Genomic DNA, 14,612 nt, shown 5'->3' with positions numbered 1-14,612 from the left:
CTCTCTGGTTCCCTCCTTGTGTCCTCTCTGCTCTTTCCTGCCGTGTCCTGCCGGGACACGGGCCTTCCTAGGAGTTCGCCAAAGAAGGAAGCACGTAGAGGAGCCAAATCAAGAACTCTCGAGGGTGGGGGGTGGGGAAGAAGAGGGAGGGCTGGGCTTGCTCAAGCTGGAGGACCCCAAAGCAAACCCACACTGCCGCAGCCCTCCTCCCTTCCTGAGCCATCCCCTCTCCAAATCAGGAAGAACGACCAAAGGAAAAGAGGTTTTAATAAGAGATCCCCTGGGAAGGAGGTGGGTAGGAGGGAGGGTGGGGGTGGCAGGGAGGAGGAACTGGGGACGGCTAGCTTTTCTCTCCTCGCAGCTTGAGCACAGAACATTCGATCTCTCACATTTCGACCGGACAGGGACTAGGCTCACCCCCAATCTAGAGGGAGGAGAGCGAGGAAGAGGGACGGTCTCGCTAGGTGATTCTCCAAGCCTTTGACACACATTGCTTCCTTCCAGGGTTTTCCCCTTTCCCTCCACGTCTCTGACGGGTTTTTCTTGTCTCCACTAGGGGGCGCCCTCGGCACGGTGGGAACTTCGCAGGCCTCGAGGAGGGCGTACACAGTCGCTGGGACAGCCAGTGTCCGCTGGAGTTGCAAATCCTATGTTCGGAGGGAATTCTCAGGCCTCCAAGATCTTTGTGAGGAGTGGAGCGAGGTATACAACACTCTGGGATCCTGTTGGTCAATAAAGGGGTGTGTCCGGACGGGACGGGACGGGACAGGGACGGGGGTGAGGTGGGGGCTGAGGGATTAGCCTCCCTGAGTTCATATCAGCCTCCAGTACAGGAGAAGTCAGGGGTTCTTAGAATTTATAACAGGAGTAAGAGCAGAGCTGACTTGGAAGCCCAGCAGGAACCCCATGGAGAATGGGCTGGCCTTTTTTTTTTTTTTTTTTGAACAAAAAAAGAAAGGTCTGGCTGCTTTGGGGAATAGGGCTCTTATTTTTGACACAAGCTCTTGTACTGGCTTCATGCCGGTCTGGAACTCATGATGATCCTCCTGCCTCTGCTTCCGAAGTGCAGAGACCCCCTATGTGAACTATGCTGTTTGTTTTGATGCAGGGTCTCCCTTTGTAGCGCACACAAAGGGCTGGAATTACAGTGCACAGCAATGTGCTCATCTGAGAGCCGGCTCCTTTTTACCAATCTCTGATAGGCTCTCAACCCTCTAAGCCCTGAGCAGGAGACATGCTGTCAAATTTGATGACTAGAAGTTGATCCCTTGAATCCATACGGTAGGAAAGAACCAGCTCCCATAATTGTCCTCCAGTCTCCATCATGTACACACATGTAGTGCGCGCACACGCGCGCGCGCGCACACACACATAAATAAATAAATAAATAAATAAATAAATAAAATTTTTAAAAAGTCAAAATAAAACCAATAAAACCTCATAGCCTTGAGACCTGGCCCCCCAAATCAGAAAGGGCACAACTGCAGTTCTACTCTCAGAGGGGAGGTGGGTGCGGCCCCAGGAAGCCTGGGGATTCTTTCCTATGGGGGTTAAAAACTTCCTTTCTCTTCAGAAATTCCCAAGCGCTGTCTGGGAAAAGAGCTGAGTTAGTGAGAGAAGGAAGATGAGCTCCTAAGCAGAGATGAGGGTGGGCAGGGGTAAGGGTGGGAAGATGTGAGGGTGGGCAGGGGTGAGGGTGGGAAGGGATGACGAATGAGCAGGGGTGAGGGTGGGCAGAAAGAGGGGTGGGCAGAAGTGACAGTTGTCAGAGGTCAGGGGTGGGCAGAGGTCAGGGGTGGAAGCGGAAACTGTGGGAAGGAAGGAGGCATGCTGGGATTGACGCCCTAACCTTAGGGTGAGGTGAAGCTTCTGTTCCTTGCCCCAGACCTGCCCAGGGAGCTCCCAGATATCAGTGCCTCCCTGTGAAGGCCCTGGGTGGGTTAGACATCTGAGGTCCTTCAGCTTACTGAGGAGCTGGGTGCGGTGCCTCAGCTTGTGAAGCCTTCATGGCCACCTGACTCCCCAGAAAGGAAGGGAGCTTTGGGCAGGAAGCAGTTGTAAGGCTACAGGAGATGGCGTCTGGAGAGCGGTCCTCCAGCCCTTACAGCATCCCTGCGCTGCATTCCCCTCGGGCTAGAAGAAAGACCTGAGGCAGCAGATACCGGAGCAGAGGTGGCTAGTATGTCATTCACGACCCCTCTCCTCTCTCCACCTGACCTAGCACGGCCCAGCCTATCACTCCCCACCTTGGGAAGTCTGGAATTCCATGCCTTGAAGACCATCTGAAAGCTGTGTGGCCTCACCAGGTGCCCGGGCTTCCTGCTGGCTTTACCCTCTTCCTTCCTCTGATTTCCGACTGCTCTTCTCCCCAGAACCATATTTGGACTTTTAGAACACCGTGGACCTTAGGACAGCAACACCAGCATCCTTCTTCCAGGAGTTCTCTGGTCTTAATTCCATGGTCTTAATATGACAGTCGCCCCAGATCTTTTATCCTCAGACTCCCCTACAAAGTATTCAACCAACCATGGGTCTATATTATGAGGGAAAAATGTGTGTATCTGCTTTTTAAATTTTTTATTTTATTTTTTTGTTTTCTGGAGACTGTGTCAGCACTAAGCAACCTTTCTTTCCTTGTTTTGCTCCATAAACAGTAACAGTTACCTCCACGGCACTTGCAGGCAGGAGGGATTGTTCGTTTCCAAGAAGATCTGCACCGGCTGTACCCAAATAGAACGTCATTTTGATATGAAGGATTTCAGCCCCTGAAGATTTTGATACCCACAGAGTTGCTGGAAACAGCTCTCCTGGATACCAAGGGATGCTCATCTCATATTTGAATCATCCCGACCCTCACTGAGCAGACAGCTCCCAGAGTAACGCTGACTCAGAGAGAAGGAATTCGAGTCACCCGGGATATTTAAAATATTCTAGTAGCCACGTAGTTTAACAGAAAGAAAAAAAATATTAAGACAAGTGAGATGAACCTTAATAATATTTAATCCAATGATGTAAACTATTTTCATATGTAATCAATATAAAATAATTAGTGCTAAATTTGCTTCTTTTTTTTTTTTTTTTTTCCTCCTTTAAACTGTCGTTGGAATTTAGTTTTGCCCTCACAGCACCTCTGTTTGGTCAGTTGTGTACTCGTGACTCAGACTGGACAAGTGGGTAGATACTGAACAGCCGCTGGGTGTGGTGGTGCGGGCCTTTGATCCCAGCACTGGGGAGGCAGAGGAGGCTCTAGAAGTTTGAGGTCAGCCTGCTCTACGGAGACAAATTAAGGACAGCCAGGGTTACATGGTGGGACCTCATCTCAAAAACAAAACAAAATACTATAACAAAAAACCCCAAGATATTGCACAGTGGGCTCAAAAGATGGCTCGCAGCAGGTAGAGGCAGTCGACCCGAGTTCCATCCCTGGAGCCCATGTTTTTGTAGAAATTTTTAATTTCAATCCGGGGTTTCTACCCTACCTTTGGTCATTTAGTCTCCGGATAAAGACACACAACTTTTATTATTATTATTTTTTTTTTTTTTTTTTTTTTTTTTTTTTTTTTTTTTTGGTTTTTCAAGACAGGGTTTCTCTTTATAGCCCTGGCTGTCCTGGAACTCACTTTGTAGACCAGGCTGGCCTCGAACTCAGAAATCCGCCTGCCTCTGTCTCCCCAGTGCTGGGATTAAATGCGTGCACCACCACGCCTGGCACAACTTTTATTATTAATAATAAGCCTTAAACAGCACAAGAGCTGGGCAGATATCTACCCTCTATGCTATTAAAATCTACTTCCCTATCGATAACCCTGAGTTATTACTGTGTTTCATCTGGGCTGCTCGTAACTCTAACTGGCCAGCCCTCAGTGTCACGTTCTCATGGCGCACCTAGCCCATGGTGGCTTCTCCTTTCTCCTCACCTTCTTCTCCAGCTCCTGACTCTCCCTCAACAACCCCCAGCCCGAAAACCATAAAACCCACCTATATCTCTCCTGCCCAGCTATTGGCTGTCAGCATCTTTATTTACCAATCAAAAGCAACTTGGGTACAAGGGCACATAGTATCACTTGGGTCTATGTGCAGACTCTTGTATTTCTGGGGCAACCAGGTCTTTCTTGGGGACCACACTTTGCATTACAATACACAGCAAAAGTCCTCATGTCCTCAGCACCAGTAAAGCGTGGAGGGAGAGAACTGACTACAGGAAGCTGCTCTCTAATCTTTGCCCACATGCTGTGACATGTGCACACATAGGCACATGCATTTCATATGCAAGGTAATAATAAAATTTTAAAAGGATATTGAACAATATGTAGAGCCTGTTTGGGTCCAACAAGTCCAGGTACTAAAGGCCCATTTTAAAAATTGTGGGAGGAGCTGGAGAGATGGGTCAGTGATAAAGAGCATTGTCTGTTCTTCTTCTAGAGTATCTGAGTACAATTCCCTTTACTACCAGGGCAGCTCACAACCATCTGTCACTCCAGCTTCAGGGAATCCAATGCCTCTGGGCTCCAAAGATACCTGTACTCTATGTGTGTGTGTGTGTGTGTGAACATGCAGACACACACAAACGCATAATTAAAACTAACAATAAATAAAATATTTGCTATAAATATTTTATAAGTAATAATAATAAATAAAATTTTTTTTATTGTCAGGCTGTACATATGGTGCGCACCTTTAATCTGAGCACCTGGGGTCCACTCTCAGCATCCACACGGTGGCTCACACCTATTTGTAACTCCTGTTCCAGAGAATTCAGGGTCCTCTTCTGGCTTCCGTGAACACTGCAAAAATAGCAAAAACGGAGTACACAGACAAAAACTCATATACATAAAATAATTTTGTTAAAAACAAAACAAAACAAGTGGGCTGGTGAGATGGTTCAGTGGGCAGAGGTATTTGAGACCAAGTCTGATGACCTGCCTGCAATCCCCAGGACCCACAGGGCAGAAGAAGACAGCCAGTTCCTGCCAGTTGTCCTCTGACCTCTGCATCATCCTCTGTGGTGTGCACGTTCCCCGTCTCACAAATAAATATAATTAAAATTTTTTTGTTAAGGGCTGGAGAGATGGCTCAGTGATTAAAAGCACTGGATGCTCTTCCAGAGGTCCTGAGTTCAAATCCCCTGCACCCACATGGCAGCTCACAACCATTTATAATGGGATCTGATGCCCTCTTCTGATGTATATAAATAATTAAAAAAAAATGTTGTAGAGTCAGGCAGTAGTGGTGCATGCCTTTAATCCCAACACTTGGGAGGCAGAGGCAGACAGATCACTATGAGTTTGAGGCCAGCCTGGTCTACAGAGTGAGTTCCAGGACAGCCAGGGCTACCCAGAGAAATCATGTCTGGAAAAAAACAAAAAATGTTACTGGGGATATATCTTACTGGTATAGTATTTGCCTGAATTTAATCCACAATGCACACAGTAGAAGAAGAAAACTGACCCCCATGGAACAGTATTCTGAACATGATATGAGTTTGTGTGTGTCCGGTGCAACACCATAAATTAATTAATTAAAAAAACAGGTTTGTATATCATATGTGTATCTGCTGCCCAAGGAGGCCAGAAGGTGTGAAAAGTATGGACAGATGTGAGTTGTCATGAGGGGGCTGGAGACCAAACCTGGGTCCTCTTGTAAAAGCAACAAGTACTCCTACCTGCTGAGCCATCTCTCCAGCCTCTGCCCTCTCCAAAAATTATTTAGGAAAAAAAAAAAAAAATTGACTCCACACTGTGCGACCTTAGAATGTGTGTCCCTTAGCTACTCTATGGCCTTAACTATGTAACCTATTAAATGGGCCAGAAACCTCTCAGAGTGATTGAGAGAATAATGCCAACCAAGTGCTTGATGCACAGTGTGCGCTCAATAAAGGTTAACTCTCTTCAACGCTGCGCGATGGTAATCTTGGTCCCAAAGAACTGTTTGGTGAAAGACTAGGAGAAGAGGCTCTTTGTCTTCCAGCAGAGTGAAACAAGAGTAGGCTGGAGAGTGAGTGCGTTTTGTATGAGGAGCTGGGCTGGGATAAAGATGGCTGCGGGTGCCCAGAAGGCTAAGAGAGAGGTTGCCGCCTTGGAATTTGGAACAGAAAGAGAGAAGCATAAGGCCGATGATTCACTGCTGGGATGAGGCTTCTAGGGTTTATAAAAACAAAAGAAAAAGAAAAGAAAAGAAGTGAAATGAAATGAGAAAAAAGAAAAGAAAAGAAAGAAAGAAATGAAAAGAAAAGAAAGAAGAAAAAAAAAAAAAGACGTAGAAGACTGAAAACTCCAGCGATCCCTTCAGGAGGTGGTGTTCACTCCGCAGCGAGCTGCGCGGCTGAGCAGGTTTGCTGAGTGCTTGGAGAAAGAAGTTGGTTGGGACAAAGGTTCTGAAGGGGGTACAGCCAAAACGCCCCAGTGAGTTCCCTCTTTCCCTCCGCATTACTCAGCCAAAGAGTAAGCTGAGAATTGCATTTTGAGGCCACAGCGCCCTCTGCTGGACTGAGGTCCTAGAGGACCCCAGCTAGAGTTCTATGGGAGACCACGCACATATCATCTTTTAATAAAAGTGTGTTAAGTAGGGGAAGAGGGGAGGGGATAGGGGGTTTTCGGAGGGGAAATTAGGAAAGGGGATAATATTTGAAATGTAAATAAAGAAAATATCTAATTAAAAAAGAAAAAAAGTGTGTTAAGTAACAGCAGGGCGTGGTGATGCACGCCAATAAGTCCTCGTATTTGGGAGATGGAGGCATGAGGCTACATTGGGGGTGAGACCTCAAAACACACACACACACACACACACACACACACGGGGCTGGAGAGATGACTTAGGGTTTAAGAGCACTGACTGTTCTTCCAGAGGACCTGAGTTCAATTCTCAGCAACCACATGGCAGCTCACAACTGTCCACTCCAAATCTGACATCCACACACAGATATACATGGAAGCAAAATACATAAAATAAAAGTAAATAGATTATTAAAATATTAGAAATGTGTGATATTTGTTCAGCAAATGGTTACTTTTGTAACTATTCACAGTTGGTGTCCATAAATGTATGCTGTATAACGTGTACTCTCCTTCATAGCTCTTGGAGTTCTAGGGCTGTAGATTAAAAACAGTTAGCAGTTGAAGCTGAAACCTGCAGAACAAGGCAGCCAGATACTATCTGCTATTTTACATCCCAGGAAACTGAGGTACGTATTTAGGTCACCTGCCTAAAGTCACACAACTAGAAGAGCCAGAATAATCGGAGCTTTGAAAGCCTAAAGGTGCTGGAAAGATGGCTCAATAGATAAGAGCACTGACTGCTCCTCCAGAAGTCCTGAGTTCAAGTCCCAGCAATCACATAGTGCTCACAACCATCTGTAATGAGATCTGATGCCCTCTTCTGGTGTGTCTGAAGAGAACAACAGTGTGCTCATATATACACATAAAATAAATAAATAATTCTTTAAGAAAAAGAAGAAGAAACTGGGCAGTGGTGGTGCATGCCTTTGATCCCAGCACTTGGGAGGCAGAGGCAGGTGGATTTCTGAGTTCAAGGCCAGCCTGGTCTACAGAATGAGTTCCAGGACAGCCACGGCTACACAGAGAAATCCTGTCTCGAAAAAACCAAAAAAAGGAGGAGGAGGAGGAGGAGGAGGAGGAAGAAGAGGAGGAAGAGGAGGAGGAGGAGGAGGAAGCCTAAAGGCCTGAGTTTGCACCCTGGGTCTCAAGGCAGATGGGGAGAATGCACTCCTGAACCTGACCTCCACACATGTGTGCTGTGGTGTGTGGGTGCCTGCATGCAAACCCATGTATCATACATGCATGTGTCATGGTAATAAACAAAACTTCTAAAAATTCAGAGAGTAAAGGGACCTGCTGCTAAACCTAAGGAGCCTCATATTCAGATGTTGGAAGGAATTCTCAAAACAGCTGTGAGGACCACCTCCTGCAGGTTGTCCTCTGACTGTCACACATGTGCCTATCTACACACACTGTGTGTGTATACATACATACATACATACATATATGTGCATACACATGCACACACACACATATGTTGGAGATTGGTTCTAATGCTTTGATTCTATCAGAAATCTGCATGTCCAGATGCTGAAGGTCTCTGTCTCCAATTGGTTTTTGATTAATCAATAAAGATGCCAACAGCTAATGGCTGGGCACTGGGCAGGACACTTAGAGTTTCTCGGGTAGGATGCAGAGAGGAGCAGAGGAGAGTCAGGAGAATCGCCATACCTCAAGGAAGAAGGATCAGGTGCAAGAGTGGCCGGAGATAAAGCCAACCAGACACGTGAGAATTTGGGTGGTCACTTCCTCGGTTGGGCCTAAGGTAGCCAGGGAAGGTTTGGGAGTGCTCAGCCTTCAAGGCAGCCAAGGCATCTTTAAAATAAGCTAATGTGTATGTGTCATTCACTCAAGGGTCCAAAGATAGTTCCTGAATGGATGCTTCGGATTCGCCAGGAGCCGAAGCGGTGTAGCCAAAACTCACGGCTACATATACTCAATACCACTCTCTTTTACCTGAGGTTAAGTGGATGCTGTTGTTCATGAATATAAACTTCTTACTTCTAGTTATGAGTTTCCTTTTTTTCTTTTCTTTTTTTTTTTTTTTTTTTTTTGAGACAGGGTTTCTCTGTGTAGGCCTGGCTGTCCTAGAACTCACTCTGTAGACCAGGCCTGGTTCTGATTTTCAAACCATTGGGGTGTTTGTTTGTTTGTTTTTGTTTTGTTTTAGATTTATTTATTTATTTTATGTATATCAGTGCACTGTAGCTGTACAGATGGTTGTGAGCCACCATGTGGTTGCTGGGATTTGAACTCAGGACCTTTAGAAGAATACTCAGTGTCCTTCATTGCTAAGCTATCTCTCCAGTCCCCTCAGGGCTACTTTTAGAAGGCTCAGGGACATGGTGGTAGATAAAGCACAAATGAATGAAGATGAATGAAGAGAATGAAGATGAATGCCATCTTTGGGGAATAGCATGGTCTTGGCATTTTTGAACCTAAAGAATTACAATTAGAAGTGTGGCTTGGGGGACTGGTCCTAAACAACACAGAGGAACGGATCTCTGTGAGTTCAAGATCAGCCTGGTCTATACCAGCAAGGTCTAGGGCAGCCAGAGTTGTACAGGAAGACTCTGTCTCAAAATAAACAAACAAATAAATAACTTGGTCTACCATTAACTAAGGAAACGGAAGCTCCTCTCTCCTTGTCCTATCCACCTGATGAATACTCTGCCTCCTGTGTTAACCCGCATGGAAGTTAAGACTGGCCTCTGGTTCTAGCCCGTGCCTGTCCCACCCCTGTGGAACTTCCCTGCCCCAGAACTAGAATGAATTGTCTTACATCCAGTGTATGGGGAAAATTGGGGCTCAGTAGTTCTTGCGGCTTTTGTGGTCTAACCAGACTTTGAGCAGTGCTGGGTAAGACCCCTCTGCCAGGGTCACAAATTCAAGGCCATCACAAGCTGGCCTCTAACTCTGCCTCACCTCCAGGGTGCTGGGATTACAGGTTTGCATTTCTAGTTAGTTTATGTGATGTTGGGGGAGAAACTCAGGGCCTAGAGTGTGGTTGGCAAGAACTCTACCGACTGAGCTATAACCCTAGCCTTAAAACCATATCTAAAGAATTATGTTTATATATGTTCATATGTCTGTATGAATGTATGCCATATGTGTGCAGGCATGGAATCCAGAAAAAAGATTGTGATTCCTGGAGCTGGAGTTACTGGCAGTTGTGAGCCATCAGATGTAGGTGCTGGGAATCACAGTCCTGACCTCGGGAAGAGGAACAAGCCCACTTAAGTACTGAGCCATCTCTCCAAACCCTGGAAACCCAGTGAGGGGTCCTTGAAAATGCTGGCACCAACAGAAAAACAAACCATGAGAGGCAAGAGGAATCCAGTTCAGCAAGATTTAGTTAGCCAGGCTAGTTCAAATTTCTGGAGTCTGACACCGAGCCATTTGTGTATACACACACACACACACACACACACACACATACACACATATATAATATAATATATAATATTTGCATATATAATATCTAATATTTATATATTAGAATATATTAATTATATATAATAAATATATAACATATAATAATATATTATTAATTCAGACACACCAGAAGAGGGCATCAGATCCCATTACAGATGGTTGTGAGCCACCATGTCGTTGCTGAGAATTGAACTCAGGACCTCTGGAAGAGCAGTCAGTGCTCTTAACTCCCTGAGCCATCTTTCCAGCCCTCTTTTAAAGATATCTAAGTACAGTATAATTTTGGAAAAAGTTTCCTGGTAACAATTATCTCAATGCTGGTGTACAATAAAACTTAAGGTATGACTACATCAAAATTCTTGCAAAGTCCATGTGACATCTCCCTTAAGGGGGCTCAGGGGGAGGTTATTGAATGAAAAGTAACGTTCAAGATGAAGGTCTAGGGAGGAAGAATTTGAGATAAACACAATAGTCTGGGGGATTCCGGTATGACTCATCCCTGTAGATAGCAAAGAACACCAGGCTATTAAACAGCATCCACACCCTGCCTTCTAGAAAACAAGCACAGACACCCCTTCTGTTGAAGGGACAAGCCTGCGTGCTCAACATTTCTGGTTTTCCTAGTGCTTACCCGTGGCCACGAGGACCTTAGCATGCTCTACAAAATCTTATTTATTTGTCTATTTATTTATTTATCCATTCCGTCCTTCTGTGAGGCAGCGTCTCATTCTGTATCCCTAGCTGATCTGGCATCACTGTGGACTAAGCTAGCATCCAACTCACAAGGATAGATACCCCAGCATCTGTGCTGGGATTAAAGGTGGGCATCACCACATCCATCTCGGTAAAAACAAACAAACAAACAAACAAAAATGCAAGGACAAAAAACAAAAAACAAAAACAAAGAACACAGACGCAGGCGACTTGACTGCTGGGGCACTTGCTAGCATGTTCTATGACAGAAGAATTAGAACGAGAAATCACTATTTCACACCTCACCCTGGGCAGGAAAGTAGCCGCGAAGGTGACTGCACTGCCTCTGGCTGGCCAGTAGGAGGCAGCAGTAGGCCCCGGTAGGTCGAGTTTTGGGGTCAGGCCAGAACGTAACTCCTCCAAGTAGAACCCTTCTGGGTCCCCAGATCCGAAGCAGAACCTGGGGTGGACCTCTCCAACCTTCTCCCTGGATGGAGCTGAGGCAGCAGGCACCTTATCAAAGCCTAGCTTCCCATTCGGTATAGCATCTCCTGGCCGCGTTTCTTTACCCATGGTGTACCAGCCTTTGAAAGGTCCTCTCAAAATAGTATGCTGGTCGTTCTTGGCACAAAAACATTAAATTAATAAAATAAAACAATAATTTTTAAAAGGAGGCAGGATCTTAGTCTCACAATGACCATACTCCCTCAGGGTAGCCTGACACCCAGGGGTACTGGCCTTGAACTCGTGGCACAATCCTGCCCCAGCCTCCCAAGTTACTGGGACTACAGGCGCGCGCCACCACGCCCGGCCGACTGATACTTCCGATAAAGGGCTCTTAAACTTTAGACAGGCGCCATAGCAGGAGCCAGTTATGTCGTCACATGCCGATTGATTCCGGAATTGAGTTCTAGGCTGACCATGGCCTACACAGGAAGATTGAACAGCGGGAAAATACTTGCTTTGAAAGTCAGATGACACCAGGAGTGGTGGCGCATTCCTTTAATCCCAGCACTCGGGAGGCAGAGGCAGGTGGATTTCTGAGTTCGAGGCCAGCCTGGTCTACAAAGTGAGTTCCAGGACAGCCAGGGCTATACAGAGAAACCAAAAACAAAAAAACAAAAAACAAAAACAAAACTCTAGTTTGATCACAGGGAGCCACATCCTGCGAGACCTACAGACAACCGCGGATTCCCATCCTACCCCCCACCCCACCTCTACTGAGATTTATCTCTGAGTTCAGAGCCAAGCCAGCTTAGAGTTCCAGGACAGCACTGCGCTAGTAAGTGAAATTCAGTCTCAAAATAAATAAGAAAAAAGTTTAGGGGCGGGAGAGATAGCACCACCTGCTCTTCGGAAGGTCCTGAGTTCAAATCCCGCAAGTACATAGTGGCTCACAACCATCTGTAATGAGATCTGGCGCCCTCTTCTGGTGTGTCTGAAGACAGCTACAGTGTTCTTACATTAAATAAATAAATTGTTTTTGTTTTTTGTTTTTGTTTTTCGAGACAGGGTTTCTCTGAATAGAGGGCTATAAATTTACCAGGCTGGATAATTTTTTTTTTTTTAAAGAAAAAAAGGCTTGCTTTTTGTTTTTTTTTTTTTTTTTGTTGTTGTTTTGTTTTTGTTTTTTTAACTAAGAAAGAGGCCAGACGTGGTGATGCACGTCTTTAACTTCAGCACTGAGGGGACTGAGGCAGGCAGATCGGACCTCTGTGAATTGACGGTCAGCCTATCTACAAAGCAAGTTCCAGGACAGCCAGGATTATTACACAGAGAAACCCGCCAGGTGTGGTGGCGCATGCCTTTAATCCCAGCACTCGGGAGGCAGAGGCAGGCGGATTTTTGAGTTCAAGGCCAGCCTGGTCTACAAAGTGAGTTCCGGGACAGCCAGGGCTAAACAGAGAAAGCCTGTCTCGAAAAAAAAAAAAAACCACCCAAAAAAAAAAAAAAAAAGTAAAAAAAAAAGTTTAAGCGAACAAAAAAATTAATCTGGGCTAGAGAGGTGGCTCAGCAGTTAAGAGGCCCTAAGTTTAATTCCCAGCAACCACATGGTGGCTCACAACCATCCAATGATCTCTTCTAGTGTGTGTGAAGACAGCGACAGTGTACTCACATACATAAAATAAATAAATGTAAAAAAAAAAAAAAAACCTAAAAAAATTTTGAGACAGAATTTCACTGGGGGTCATGAGATGTTAGTGTTAGAGTTAGAATAAACTCTATTCCTCTGGAAGAGCAGCAAGTGATCTTATCTATTAAGCCAACTCCCCAGCCCTGAGTAGCCTTTCTCAGCTCCTTTTCTCAGACCCCAACACCTAATCTATTATACTCTTGACAATTTTTTTTTTTAGTGGATCTCCAAGGTAGCATGCTTGCTTTAAATCCTTTTTTTAAACTTATTTTTATTTTTATTTTATTTTATTCATTTATTTTGTTTTTTTTTTCAAGACAGGGTTTCTCTGTGTAGCCCTGGCTGTCCTGGAACTCACTTTGTAGACCAGTCTGGCCTCGAACTCAGAAATCTGCCTGCCTCTGTCGCCCAAGTGCTGGGATTAAAGGCATGCGCCACCACTGCCTGGCACTTTGAATCCTTTAATCCAAGCACTCAGAGGCAGAGGGTTCAAAGCCAGCCTAGTTTTCATAATGAGTTCTTGGACAGCCAGAGCTACACAGTAAGATCCTGTCTTGAAACAAACAACAAAACACACAGGAGGGAGAGAATACACAGGAGGATTTCTGTGTGGTGGCTCCTTACATACATAAAGTGAGCATGGCCACTACTGAGCATGGCAGTCCTCCTGAAGGGCCAGACCACAGTGGCTCTGAGGCTGTCTCCTGCTGAGTCTCTGACTGGGAGCATTCTACCCCAGCTTGCACTCCCAGCTCTCAGTTCAAAAATGGCACCTTCTCTACAAATCTCACTGATATGGCTGAATTTAAAGCAGGGTCATCTAGTTTCTCTTCATCACAAAGCCTGGTGTTTGTCTGCCCCTCTCTCTCTCTCTCTCTCTCTCTCTCTCTCTCTCTCTCCCTTTCTTTTTCTCTCTCCCTCTTTCTATCTGTTTTTTGTTTTTATTTTTCCAAGAATTTCTCTATGTAGCCCTGGCTGTCTGTCGTGTCTGCTCTCAACCAGCAAGAACGACACGACCGCCAGTCCTTCTAACAGCAGTTTATTCAGCAAACTTCAGTCTTCCTCTCTCTCGCTTCAACTTTCTCTCTCGCTTCAACTTTTCTCCCACTTCAACTTTTCTCCTTCTCTGACCCGGGCCTCTCACTCTTATCTACTCTCAGCCCTCATCCACTCACGGCAGGCCACGTCACCTCACCAGGCACGCAGCTTCAGCTAATCAGGGCAGCAGGGGCATGTCTCCACCAAAATGGATTCGCCAGTATCCTGGTGCACCTGCGTAGCTCTCACGGTGGTTGTGGCTTATTTTCAGGTGTATGAGGAAGTCAGGTGCAAGTCATAAGACTTAGCTGCAGTCCCTGGCGCCTTCTTGGGACTGCTGCCACACCCACTCCTCACAGCTGTCTATCAGGCTAATTTGTCTTACAATGTGTTCTTGTTGTGATGATGATGGTGGTGGTGGTGGTGGTGATGATGGTGGTGGTGGTGGTGATGGTGTGTATGTGTGTGCTTTGTTGTTGTTATTATTAGTAGTAGTAGTAATGTGTTTTGAGATCAGAAGAGGGTGCTAGCTCTCTTAGAGCTGGAGTTGCAGGTGTCTATGAGATGCTTGGCTTGTTATATAAATTCTGGGATTGGAACTCTGGTTCTCATGATTGTGTAGCTAGCTACTCTTAGCCACTGAGCCATCTCTCTAGACCACTCTCCTTTGAGACAGGCTCTTACTATACAGCCCTGGGTGGCCTGGAACTGTGTAGATCAAGCTGACATCAAATTCACCAGAGATCCACCTGCTTCTG

General features: G+C 45.7%; 1 long non-coding RNA gene across 1 annotated transcript; it reads left to right on the top strand.

The window, feature by feature from the left end:
- The first annotated feature begins 332 nt into the window (after window positions 1-332).
- Window positions 333-3,053, top strand: Gm11627 (predicted gene 11627). Its single transcript, NR_040286.1, has 3 exons — window positions 333-464; window positions 557-702; window positions 2,655-3,053. It is a non-coding gene; the product is annotated as a predicted gene 11627 (long non-coding RNA).
- Window positions 3,054-14,612: the final 11,559 nt, after the last annotated feature.

The sequence above is a fragment of the Mus musculus genome, chromosome 11 (assembly GCF_000001635.26).
Source record: "Mus musculus strain C57BL/6J chromosome 11, GRCm38.p6 C57BL/6J".
Lineage (NCBI taxonomy): Eukaryota > Metazoa > Chordata > Mammalia > Rodentia > Muridae > Mus > Mus musculus.
Note: the sequence above shows the minus strand (reverse complement) of the source record. Positions and strands in the feature narration are given on the sequence as shown.